Source organism: Serinus canaria, chromosome 1A, assembly GCF_022539315.1.
Source record: "Serinus canaria isolate serCan28SL12 chromosome 1A, serCan2020, whole genome shotgun sequence".
NCBI classification, from domain to species: domain Eukaryota; kingdom Metazoa; phylum Chordata; class Aves; order Passeriformes; family Fringillidae; genus Serinus; species Serinus canaria.
Genome location: NC_066314.1, coordinates 19,168,507 through 19,181,409, shown reverse-complemented (window position 1 = coordinate 19,181,409; position 12,903 = coordinate 19,168,507). Strand labels below are relative to the sequence as shown.

The following is a 12,903-nucleotide window of genomic DNA, read 5'->3' as shown; positions in this document are numbered from 1 at the left end:
AGATCTACCTTTGGGAAACTCGGGCTGTCCCGAACAAATAGCGAAACACATCCTTTAATTTACATCCTTTATTTTCATGGGTCACTGATGCTGACGTGTGATGTGATCCAGTACCCATCTTTTCAGAGACTGACCTTGCCCATCAGAAAATGTACAAATAAAATGTGTTTCATCCTTGCTGCAGACAGAGAGACAGGGCCCTGAGGGAGAGACTGGCTCCAGCAGCAGTGTGGCTGCTGCACACTGTGGCTGCATTCTGCACATGGGCTGAGCTGCCAGCTGAGCTCCATTATCCTACCTGGAGCCATGGAATGCCAGCTGTGAAACTGCCCTCCCAGAACAACGGTATAAATTTTGCTTATGCAGAACCAATATTTTCCTAAGAGGACTTTAACTTTAGTTTCCAGAAAGCCTGCCTAGAAAGAGCTGTTTAATTTCCCTGGGGACTTTTGAGATCCCTGGATATTTATGAATGTACTTCTTCAGATAATTTAGAGCATGAGGATGTGACAGATTGTGTACAGAGATGTGGAAACTCCTGAGTAAGTGCTTGCTTGGGCTGATGTGGACCAGCAGGGACCCATGGGGCTTCACAGAGCTGGGCTTGGGCTTCCAAACAGCCCAACCCAAAACTGCAGTATCGTGCCTCAGTGGGTAGTTTTCCTGCTCAGCAGTTTGGAGGTAGCTCAACCAGAGCCAGCCCCACTCTCTGTGTGTTGACTGCCCAAATCCTTTACATAATCTCTGTCTCTTCAACAGATTGGCTCTTATCTCTCTGTTCTGCTTCATCAGTTCCCATGCTGTGATGAAAATTCTCTGCTGCCTTCTGTCCCTGAAGCAATCCCATGAGACTTAAAAAGAAGTGTTCTATTAGCCTTCAGTCCTGGGTAATTTTCACCAGGTGTAATTACAGCCTGACTTCTCTCCATTCCCCCTGAAATTTTGCTTTGAAATTGTCTGACATTGCTTCCTATTAGAAAAGCCATTTTACCTCACTTGGGGTGACTGCACTTCAGAAATGAGTAAAGTGATTTCTAAATGCAGCCTGAAAATGCTTTCAGCTAAGGGTTACTCTGAGTTCTTTCTTTATTTTTTTCCAGAAAGAATTCAGTAAATTTGTCAGCCAACAAAAGAGATGGAAATTTAGGCTTTATATGTACACATCAGAAAGGAGTATGGCTCATGAAGGGAAAGGTGAAATTATTCCTTCTTCTTTGAGAGCTGACCTTTCCTCTGGCAAGGTACATCGAATTACAATAACAGCACTGATTTCATTGCAGTACCACCGGGAGCACTCCAATTCCATAAAATAAATTAGCATAAACACAAAGCACACATGACAGGTATATGAGAAAATGTTCCAAGTTCTTTCTGTGCAACATTAATATGTTATTCACCAGAGCTGTGAGTGAAGTGAGGGATTAATGTTTTTAGCTACATTTGACTCATGATAGTGAAAGAACAAACATTGCTGTTTACTGTTAGGAGGGTGTTCTTTCCAGACAACTTAGTAAAAAAGAATTTCTATCCCTGTCTATCATTGAGATTAATTCAGATCATATTACATAAGCTTTTGGGAAACACATTTTCTCTATTTCTGTCACCTGCTCTGGCGACAGTTTTAGATTTCATGTTGCAATATAAAAATTTAGTTTTGTCCAGAAACTGATTATGAAACTCTTGATAGAAAAGACTGTACAACACATGCAAAGATGTGTAGTTACCTTGGTTGATAACAAATGGTAAGAAAAAAAGTATGAAAAAAATCAGATAAATGCCTGTGTCTGCAAGTTCCATGCAAGACCAATGCTATGATTATTTCTCAATAAGAAATTACATAAAAGGTGATTTTAGCTTTAAACTGTTAAAAAAGTATTTGCTGATTCTTAAGTCTAACTTCAGGGAAGTACAATGAATTTTCATTGTTGCCACTGGGTGAATGCATATCTAATGCAAAATGCAGGATTAATTTCTCTTATAGATCGTTAAGAAATCCTGTTATTAAACCTAGTAACCAGGATAAGGGCTGAGATTGTTACAAATACTTATCATACTAAATCATGCCCAATGATAGAATGATACATAATGAAACAAAAACATTTCATCTCTTTGAATGATGTTAATAATGGATATGTGTGAATATTAACCAGAAAAACTGGACATCCAGTGAGTCTATACAGAACTGGTTTGATGACATACAAAATGTCACCTTTTGGATTAATTTATCAGAAGGAATAGAAACTGGTTCCTTTTTGAACCTTTCATTTCCACATGAAATGGTTGTGATCAATGCCTATGTTGAAGTTAATGGAAACATTTCCATGTGTGTACCAAAGGCAGCTCCTGCCAACAAACACTATTAAGGTCTGACTTGTGGCAAGAGGGGGAGAGGAGCAGGAGCAGCTGGCATGAGCTGTTTGGAAGTGCTGGCTGTGTGCTGTGTGTGGAAATGCTGTTTCCTGCACTTACCACCTGCACGGATTGTTGGGCAGTCAGAGCTGCCGGGCAGAGCTGTCGGCTCCCAGCAGGCAGCAAATGAATACTGAGCAGCACCTTGCAGCTCCACACAGCTCAGGCACAAGCAGGTCCTCTGCCTGGTCTCTTGTGTAGTCTCACTCTGTCAGACTTTCTGGCTAGAAAGAATCTTTCTTACTGTAAGATTCTTAATGAGCAGGACAGTTCTAACAGTAAAGGAGTGCTGGTGCTGAGAGGAAGGACTGCATCCCTCTTCAGAACACTGAGCCCTAGAAAAGGGGAGAAAATCTGTCTGCTTCAAAGTCCTTACCCACTGATCCAAAATTGCTAAGGACATTTTAATTGTATATTTTTCTAGGAAACATAAGAACTGAACAGAATTCCTCCCTTCATACCACCATGGAAAGGCAATGGAATTGCTGCAACTGGTGAATAAATCAGTGTACCTACCTGTACTCATATTGTCCACCTTGAAAGTGTCAGAGGTGGAGAATTGTGGGGTTTTTAATGTGACCTCAGATAGTGCTGGAATGGTTCCTGCAGGTGTGACAGGTGTGGCATCCTGAAGCAGCCTGGCTGGAGCCTGATGTCCTGTAAGTTGGCAGGCTTGTATGAGCCATTAGATGAAGAAGAAACCTCAAGAATCAGGATACAGTGTAGGTGTGCCCAGCCTGCATTGTTACCTCTGAATTAAAAAATGTGAAACCCCTCAGAGAAGGAGAAGTTATGTTTGCCCATATGAATTTCTTTGTGTATGGTAACTCAGCTGGCAACAGGCACATTCATAATAAAATCAGACAAGTTACAATCTTAATATCCCAAAAGACACTGGGGCTTCTACCCCCAAATCCTGTTCCCCAAAGCAGCATCTGTTATCCACAGTGTTCGCTGTGCTGAAAGCAGCATGGTAAAGAGGTGATGCAGGAAGGTCAGTGAAATCTCATTTCACAGAGCAGTGTCGCACCATGGCATTTGACCCTGACATTTAGTTTAGGTATAGCACATAGAACCTCTTTATTTTACCTGCACAATCTTGGGTAAAAATACAACTTTGTGCAAGCTGCTTGCCTGTACAAAATTACAAAGCTGTTTTTATTTCATTATCTCTGAGTTTTCATTTACTAATTTCATATATGTATCTGCTGTCATCTCTATTTCCATCTTGTACATCCCTTTTCCTGTACATGTGTCAGGTATTTTCATCCCAACATTTTTGCAGCAGACAGAGAAAGCAATACTTCAGAAAATATTTTACAAATCTATTTATATTTTTTTCCCTCACATGTACTAAAGTAACGAGCTCTTAGAACTCTCTGGCTAACCTTAATAACAAAATAATGAAAATAATTCAGATTATAAAAAAAAGTCCTGTGCCTGAATAAAGCAGTCCATATTAAATTCCCCCTGAATTTCTATGGCCTGTGATAGGTGGTTTGGTTATGCCTCTGGAGTAGAGGCTTCAGCTGACCAAGTTTGCTGAGATGGAGGACACTCAGCAGGAAGGTGGCCCTTCAGTCACAGCCTGTCTGGGGACAAGGGCCAATTTGCTGCCTCTGCCTTGCTGAAGACAAGTGGGCCCATCCTGACAGCCCAGCAGGACTCCTGCCAGCAGGAGCAGCTCCTCATCCAGCCCAGGTGATGGCAAATAAATGGCCCAGGCTAATGGAGAGGAGAGTTGACTCCATTTCATTTGTAAAGCTTTTGCCTTTGAACTCTAACTAAAAGAAAAGTATTTATTATTTGGACACAAGGGCAGATACATATTAACATTTCAGGAGGTGATTAAGGGAGCTATCAAGAAGAAGATATTTTGACAGAAACATTTGGAGGTAATGCCTCCTTGGAATAACAGTTCTACTAAATACTGGGCATTATTCTCCAGGAGTAAGACATAATTGGACCAGCACATGCAAATTCCCTAGTGCACATACATAGTTGGTTAGCAGATTGCTAACAGAAACAATGTTATCTTATTCATACATTTGCTGCTTTTATTAACAGTCAGCAGGAAGAAAATGGAAATGATACCATAAAATCCTCAGTTTTCATTCAGGTGTGCCAACTTCTATGCCATAAAATCTGTGTGTTTCAGACATCCATGCTAAACAGGTCTTGTCTGTGCTGCTTGGGAGCCAAATGCTTTAGGGCTTTATTTCTGATATAAATCTGCAGGAAACATCATTAAAGCTAGCTGTTTGTGTAGTCATTTATTACTCTAACCTGATAGATTGCTCAGAACAATCATAGCTTATTTGGACACATTTGGTATCACTTATCACATGGTTTCTGGCTTCCTAAGCAGAAACAACAAATGAACATTTAAAATTTCAACATTATAATGAAGACATTAGTATTCCTGTCTCTAAGGAGTTTCCCAATGGAGTCAATTCCAGAGAATACAAGAAGCTGGTGGGGAGGTTAGAAAGTGGGTTTGGGAGGCATTGGGTATTCTGGGGCAGGCAGCCTTGTATTTGTGTCCATCTTGTGATAAAGCAAAGCTTGCTCTTCAGTGAAAGTGAGAGATGTATTTAAAATTTAGCATGGAGCAAGAGTAAGCACACCACATAATTTTCACACAGTAGTAAATAGGCTGTAAATTTTGTCTAATTTTACCTCACAGAAGCTGGATGTTAGCACATTCAGTGGGCAAAGCTGAAGCTGCTTCACATTCAGTGAACAAAGCTGGTAAACTCCACTCAGTTTGGCTCTCCAGAGCTGGTGAACAGTATTGGCACCTGCTGGCTCTCCTGTTTTCCTCATTGCTGGGAAGGTTCTGCAGCTTCTTCTATGGCAGCTGTGGTGATGAGCTGCAGCCAGGCAGATGCTTTGGTGAGGCAGAGCAAGGTGCTTCCCACCAGTACAGGATCTGTAGCTCTGGGAATGAGGATGTAGCTCTGTTGTTATGAGGATGGCTGAGGGAGAGAAGACAGTGTAACAACATCATCTCTGGCAGTTCAGCTTCAAGGAGAAGTGCGATTCTGGACAAAATTGCCTGTCACACCTGCCAGCTGCACATTGGTTAATTTTGCAGAGTGAGTCTGTGGTGATTGCAGCTTCTCCAGCAGAGAACCGCCCTGGAGATTCTACCAGAGGAACAGACCAGCCCCTGGTAGAGAAATAAGGCTTCAGACACATGACAAGTCTCACACACATGCCTGGCAGGAATTTTTGGTCCAGGACAGCACATTAAATGTCATCTGAATTTAAACTTCCAGACCACAGATGCTGGAGCAATGAGGAAATCAGCACCAACTGCTTCTATTTACTGCTCTGCTCCTATGGTGCTGTGTCACTGGTTAATGAAGAAGCAGGCAGTGAAACCTAGGCACAGGATCTGTAAGAATTGCCTTGAGAAGAACAGTTTTTATGTGCAAAGAGATATAGGGTAGAGAAACAGAGTGGAATGTCAGAGGAGGGCTCAGCAGGCAGGGATGTCATAGGCTTTGGGTGAAGGGGAGGGGACAGAGACAAGTCAGCGACTGGTCCAGCTGAGGATAAGCATTGTCTACATGTCCCTTGGCTGTGTTTGCTTACCAGAGGATGCCTGTCACCTTTGGTAGCCCTGGGCTCTGACCCACCCGTGTTCTGCTCCTCTCCTGAGAAATCAGTAAGTCAGGTGACACCTCCTGTGTCCCCGTGCTTTGGACAGCCAAGGCTGCAGGTCCGTGGGCTCTCATTCCTCACTGGTAATGTTTTGTCCTGCAGAAACGAGGAAGTGGGCAGCCCTGCTGAATGGAGAGTGTGTTCTGATGACCAAAACAATGAGTGCTTGCCCAGGAGCCTTCCAGGGAGGGCTGTAAGCTGGAAGCCCAGGCAGGCAGGCAGGCAAAGGCAGCTGGGCAGGAGCAGTGCAAAGGCTCTGGGCTCGCTGGCTGCTCGGTTGGAGCAGTTCTGACAGCAGCTCCCAGCACTGCTGCTGTCCAAACGCTAGGAAGGAACATGTGCTAAATTAGCAATTTATCTCATCAGAAGACTTCTGCTTTGATTTTGCACATGAAATCTGTCATCAAGTATGTTGCAATTTACTATTAGCCCAAACATGAAGTATTTATAGAACCCTCAGAGTTTTACAGATTTTAACTCACTACATAACTCACAAAACTTAATTATACTACTAAAACTTGAAGAAATTAGATAAAATTTTATGGATTTGTTTCAGTGCTTAGTATAAAAATTAAAAATCCATTCCCATTTGTAGTGAAAATAACACATCCCTATTTTAACATGTATTTGCCAAGGAAGCAGTACAACAGAAGACCATAAAGTTTTGATTATAACTGTTTAAAATCCAGGGCCAGGACCTCCAAAGGAGACACTTGGTCTGCTAGGAAAAAGAGGAGCATGCCAGCAGGGGAAATTTCAATTGTCAACCCACATTTCCTCTGCCGTTACCCAGAAATTGAGGGTAACATAAACCTGCATCTTGATGGTAAAAGGAAAATATGAAAAGAAATAGCTCTAGCTTTAGGTCTGAGTGTCTCTTTCCAGGACTTTACTCTTGGATCTGCTCTTGGTCCCCATCTTGCCATTACTTTAATATGAAACTCTGTTTAAACAAAGACTTATGGCAGGAGACCAGGCCTCCCCAGCAGCTGAGTAGCAACTGAGGATTTAGAACAAATTAGGCAAGGCCAGCAACTCTTATAAGTAAAGACAGGCTTGCAGAGGAACACTGACTGCTGCTGGGGGACATTCTGACAAACCCATGGTAAAAAGAGTTAAATAGACTTTTGAAAAGATCTTAAACATAGAGGGAGAGTTACATCTCTGTATTTACACTGTGTTGCTGGCTGATATTCTGTTTTGTTGACAGGGAATTCCTTGATTTCACATGGTCACATGGAGAGGTTTTCAGGGAGCTTGGTGCCAGGGGAATGCAGGGGGACAGAGGCATTAGGTATGTTCAATGCCATTCCTTTTACAGCCACTGCCTGTCCAGCTGAAGGGTTGTACTCATTGTCCCAGCTCTCTCAGCTGTTCCTAATAGGAGAGATACTCCAGTACCTCCATCAACTTTGTGACCCTTCATGCCTTCTTCCCAAGCACTAAAATATTCTCTGTCATTGCTTTGGAGTAATTCTCATGATACTTAAGCTTCTCACAGAAGCTCTTCTGACTCTTCTGCTGCTTCTGTTGTCATGGGAAGCATTCTATGAAGAAACCTGGGATACCAGGGTTCTCGGACTCTCATCTTTGTAATTCTGGACCATTTATTCTTTACAGCTAGTCTGAATCTAGATATATCCTATTCTAGTTTAAACTCTCTTTTAAACCCTTGTCTAGTTTAAAACCATTACACCTTGAAATATTGCTACAGACCCTATTAAAACCTGTCTCTATCTTTCTTATAATCCCCTTTAAGTATTGAAAGGCCACAATAAGATCTCCCTGGAGTCTTCCCTCCTCCTGACTATTAATTTATTCTAGACATCTAGTCACTCCTTTATATTGTTCAAGGCTTTCCAATAACAGGATAAATCTGTCAATGTGAACTCTGCAGGACTGTACACAGAGGACAAATAGTACAGAGTTTTCTTAGCCCCCATTGTGGCACATCCTTTTTCCAAGTTTGCATGGATGAACACATCCATCACTTTGCAAAAGAATTTCCTGAACTGCTCTCAGAAACTCTTTTCCTCAGCAACAAAATGTACCCATCTGTCTCCTCCGCTGTGCGCCTCAGGGTCTGGGCACAAGCTTGTTATTCCAGAGCAGGAACTGGTAAACTGCCATGGGGTTATTGCCATGCTATAAAAGCTCTAAGAGCAAAAAACTACTGGTATAATCTTCTAAATGTGAAATTTTTCTTTACAGGCACCCATCTGCAGAGGAGCGGCTTGTGGGGTGGTTTTCTGTCTTATTTCAAGCAAGACGTCAGATTTTGCTTGTGAATCATACATTCCTCTTTCAGGGATTTATTGTAGCCTTTGCTGTCCCTGGATGTGTTTGTGGAAAGCTAGACTGGTGACTGCTATGAGCGCTGTGATTATAAAGCAAAATGAGGTAAGCAAGAGTCAGTAAACTTCTTTGCTCTCGAGAGCAGCAGGAGGCCCAACAACTTCTTTCAGTTGAAGCTGGCACTGACACCAGGCAAATCCATTCTGTGAACAAACAGCAAATCAGTGAAGCATCAGAAGACAGAAGCATCCAAAACCACTGAGGACAACAGGACTGGGAGGCCAGCATTTCCTTGAATCTGTCCCGCAGGACCCTGAGATCCTTGATGGCATGGAAGTAATTCATAATTATTTTTGCTTGTACAATGTCGTAAACCAGTTAAAAATTGCTAACATCTGAGGGAATAGCAAAGACTGAAGATTTGTTTCTTGTAAATAAAGTACACAGAATGTTTTGCCATTATTTACTGTTGGTTTACAGACAGAGTGATATATTAATCATTAAAAGCCAGAAAATATTGGAAGATGTCTCAAAAATTATTGGTAAAAATTCCCAATGTGCTCTTTGGCATGTATTTTAGCAGAATTATTTTAATGAGAAAAGATGTTGAGTCTTTAAAATGAAACATTCCTTGATCAATATTCCACAATGATTCTGTCAGAATTAAAAAAAAAAGATTTTTTTTTCTAGTAGGAAGAGTGTTCAGAGAGCTTTCCTGCAGAACCCAAAACCATCCTGACCCCAAAACCATCCTGACCTGCTTTTGCTGGCAGGCAGTACCTATGGCATATTGTCAGCTTTAGATTAGAATGCTTGGACACAGCTGGAGTAGCTTTGGGACAAATTGTTTTACTTTCTTGTGCCTCAGTGTCTGTAACTGTAAGCCAGGGATAATAAGGATGAGCTCTTCTGGAGCTTCTTGAACCCTCTGACTGAAAGGCTAAAGATGGGTTTCACTATTCCTATTAATTATCTTCTGTGATTGTGATATAAAGCTAAGAATTTCCCCTAAGCAGTGCTAGGTCAAGTGTGTTTGGGGCTGTCTTCAGTTCCCGTTCAGTCAGTGGCTTTAGGAGCCTGGGCTCATGCTCTCAGGCTTAGCTTTTCATTAGTGCTCCTTTTGATGCAAGCCTGAGAGGGCAGTGACAAGCTTGCTTCAAGCTGGAGATGCCATTCCCTCAGTGCAGCATCTCTTACAGCCTGCCAGCTCTAACCTTGCTGTTCTTTTAAATGGAGATAACCTGGTGGCTGGGACAAAGTGACAGGAGCTTCATCTCTGCTTTGCTTTCCTCTGGTCCAACGCTGGCTTTGGGAGCCAGCTCTGGAGATACAAAGGATGTGCAAAGTGACTGTCAGCTGTAAAAAACTGTGCCCCCAGCAGCACAGAGATAAATTCTACCCTGGGTTTTAGTGCCAAGGAGTCACAGGAAGTACAATGCAGAGAACAGCTCCCACGATCAGAGCCTGACTCACTGACAGTATCAGCCCAGCAGGACCAGAGCATCCTCAGCAGCAGGCTGAGCCCTGGAAAATGCCAGTGGAGTCAGCAAGATGTAACCAGAGGGGTTGGCCTAATATGTGATAATGGGAAATGAAGGGAAAAGAAATTACTAAATATAGCTTATTTACAAAGTGAAGTACAGAAGGTGAACATTCCTATGCAAGATGCATATTTGCATGTATATATAGAATTTGTAGGCGAACAGTTGATATATATAAATGTATATTTGTGCATGTGTACATTTACTCAGTATGGCTAAATATTAGTAACATCAATACTAAAATCATTATTGTGTTAGAAAACTCCCCACAGAAGCACTTCTCTAGCTGCTGTGAGACAGAATGGTTGATCTCCTGCTGGGTTGATACAGCCTAAATATAGCTCAAAAGATGTTTCTGACACACTTGTCTCTCTTTTTGGTTGTCAAATGTACTTTGAGTAAGAGCACCCTGGAGAAAGGGGTTTCTGTGCTCTCAACATGCAGTCCTATTTCCTGTGAAGTAAATGGGAAAGCAGCCTTGAAGAATATGAGTCATCAGATCTGTCAAGCTGAAACCACTAGGCAGAGGCAAGGCAGATGGAGATGTAAATGCAATCCAGGCTGAACAGACATTTAAAAAATGCAGCATTATCTCATCTTTCTCCTCTTTGGTCTTTCAGTTTAAATAAGTCCCCTTTGGTGGGCAGGACACTAAAATTTTCCTTTCAGTTCAGCAGAGCAGTGTGTGCTTTGTGCCTGCATCAATTATCTACCCCTACATCAGCCAAGACTCACTTGCTGCCTGCTAGCTTGGTCAGTGAAACACCTCGTGTGGGCCAGCACGCTGCCCCCAGCAAGCAGGTACTCTGTTAGCACTGAGCTGGGTGCCTGACAGCAGCCTCCAGCTTGTGAAAGGCATTGCTGCCAACCTGCTGGAACACAACATGTAGAGATGAGTAAAGTGGGTGTTCTCTGAGTTTAGCTTATCCCAGGGATGAGGGAAGGTATATGGTTTCCTTTCTTTAGACAGGTCCAGTCAAGTCTGATATTGATTTCTACGAGGGCAGCAACAGCTGCTAAATCAATAGGAACCAGCAGTATCACAGAGAATGACTTTGTCCACACAGACTTGAGTCCTGCTCTTGAATGAAAAGGCAACATGTGAACCTTTGTGGGCACCTCTTCCTAGAAAACCCCACCCTCATCAAATGAGTAAGGGTACATGCCTGAGAATTCAGGTCTGCATTTTCTGCATAATGAAATTCTCTCCAATTATTGAATTTTGCTGCTTTCAAAACACTTCACAAAGCGCAGATCCTTAGTTTTGAGAAAATCTGCTTTGCCTGATACTGGTACTTCCAAATACTGGTAAAAATCACTCCAGACCAGTACTGACCTATGTTACTGTGGAGAGTGAATGGGCAGCCTCAAGGATTCCCCCACACAGCTGTGAAATCGTCAGCTGAGCTGCTGTAGCCCACAAGAAATTCAGCACACTGCCGACTGACAATTGAAAGTACAGTGGCATAAGGAAGTTACATCACTTTAAAACTGGCCTCAGGGTCCTATTCTTTCACCTTGCTTTTAGTAACAAGTCTTACGACAGTTTGCTGGTTTTTTCTCTTTTTTTTTCTTTCTAATTATTTATTGGCGTCTAACAAGTTCTGAACTATAATGGTTTTAATTAATCTAAAAAATTGCAATGGGGCATTTGACTCATCTCCAGAATCTACGTGACATTGCTTTCAGGTGACTCTGAGTGAGTGGCAGTAACCCATCAGGCCAGGCACTGACCTTGCCTGCAATTCTCTCACAGGCGATGCTCCACTCCTGTACCTTGAGTGGGATGAGACCCAGGCTGTGCAGGTGCAGATTTATTTGAAGTCACACCAGTGCCTTGTCCCAGGGCTGGAAGGACACAAGCCAGCAGGAGCCATTGCAGTCCCACCTCCCAGCAGCCCAGGACCAGGCTCCATGTGCCCCCTGAGCCCCGTGCTGCCCTGCTCCGAGAGCAGGGTGTTACAGCCAGCTCCTCCAGCTGTCCCCAGCCTCTGCCCTGCTGGCAGTACCTGTCCTGTGCCTTGTGCCATTGTGGGCTGTTGAGGCCAAAGAGGCCGTGCAGCTGGGCACAACTGAGGTAATGTGAGGAGGAATGGTGGCTTTCCACTATGTAAATTACAGGTCCTGCTCACTGCTCATCATAAAATCCCCATTGTATGTAACGGTGTGGGATGGACTTTGCTTGCATGGGCTGGTTGAGCTCTGCTATTGTTTCCCTCATAACGTGGGACTGATGTCTTAAACAAAGCATTTTTATACCAGATAAGGTAAAAGGCTTTTAAGAAGCCTGTCCTGCAGAGATGAGGCAATGCTTTTCATCATACCAATTTCCTCTCCCCCAGCAAGGCTGAGAGCATAAAACTCCCTCCCAGGGCAGGTGCTGGGCACACACAGAGGCCTGAAGCTATTCCTCCCTAAGGAGGCACAGCTGGCACAGTCAGAAACGGGGCCAAAGAAGCAATCATGTCATTGGAAGGGGCCATGAACCACCACAAGACCCCCAAAGAAAACCCCTCTTCCCTCCCTGGGGGAAGGACTGGGACATTCCCACATAAGACTGAATGTATATAAGCTGTCAAACTGTGTTGTGTGGGTGCTGGCCCCAACAGATCAAGACTGCCATGATGACTCCAACCACGGCCATCAAAATTGCAACAATCAAGTCTTTTTGCTGGATCCACTTTTTGCTGGGCGGTGACATCTTTCCTCCCCACTATTTACTCTTGTTATTTCCTTCTCTTTCTTTCTTGTCTTCATATATTTTCTTTGTCATGTTTTTTATAATTGTATGGAGAAGAAACAAAATGGCTCCTTTCCAGTGTAACCAATTTGTTTCAAAATAAACTTGACTCAAAAATGTACTCTGGTAATTCAGTGTCATTTTACTCTAATCCACCCCAAGGGATCTATTGACAAGAACTTCAGTTACCCTGCTTTAGAGGTTGGTTGTAACACTAAGCTAGGAAGTAGTACACATTAAAATATTCAG

General features: G+C 42.9%; 1 protein-coding gene across 1 annotated transcript in view; it reads left to right on the top strand.

Moving 5' to 3' along the window:
• Positions 1-12,903, top strand: part of HDAC10 (histone deacetylase 10) — a 480,741-nt gene that overhangs the window by 117,418 nt on the left and 350,420 nt on the right. The window lies entirely within an intron of this gene.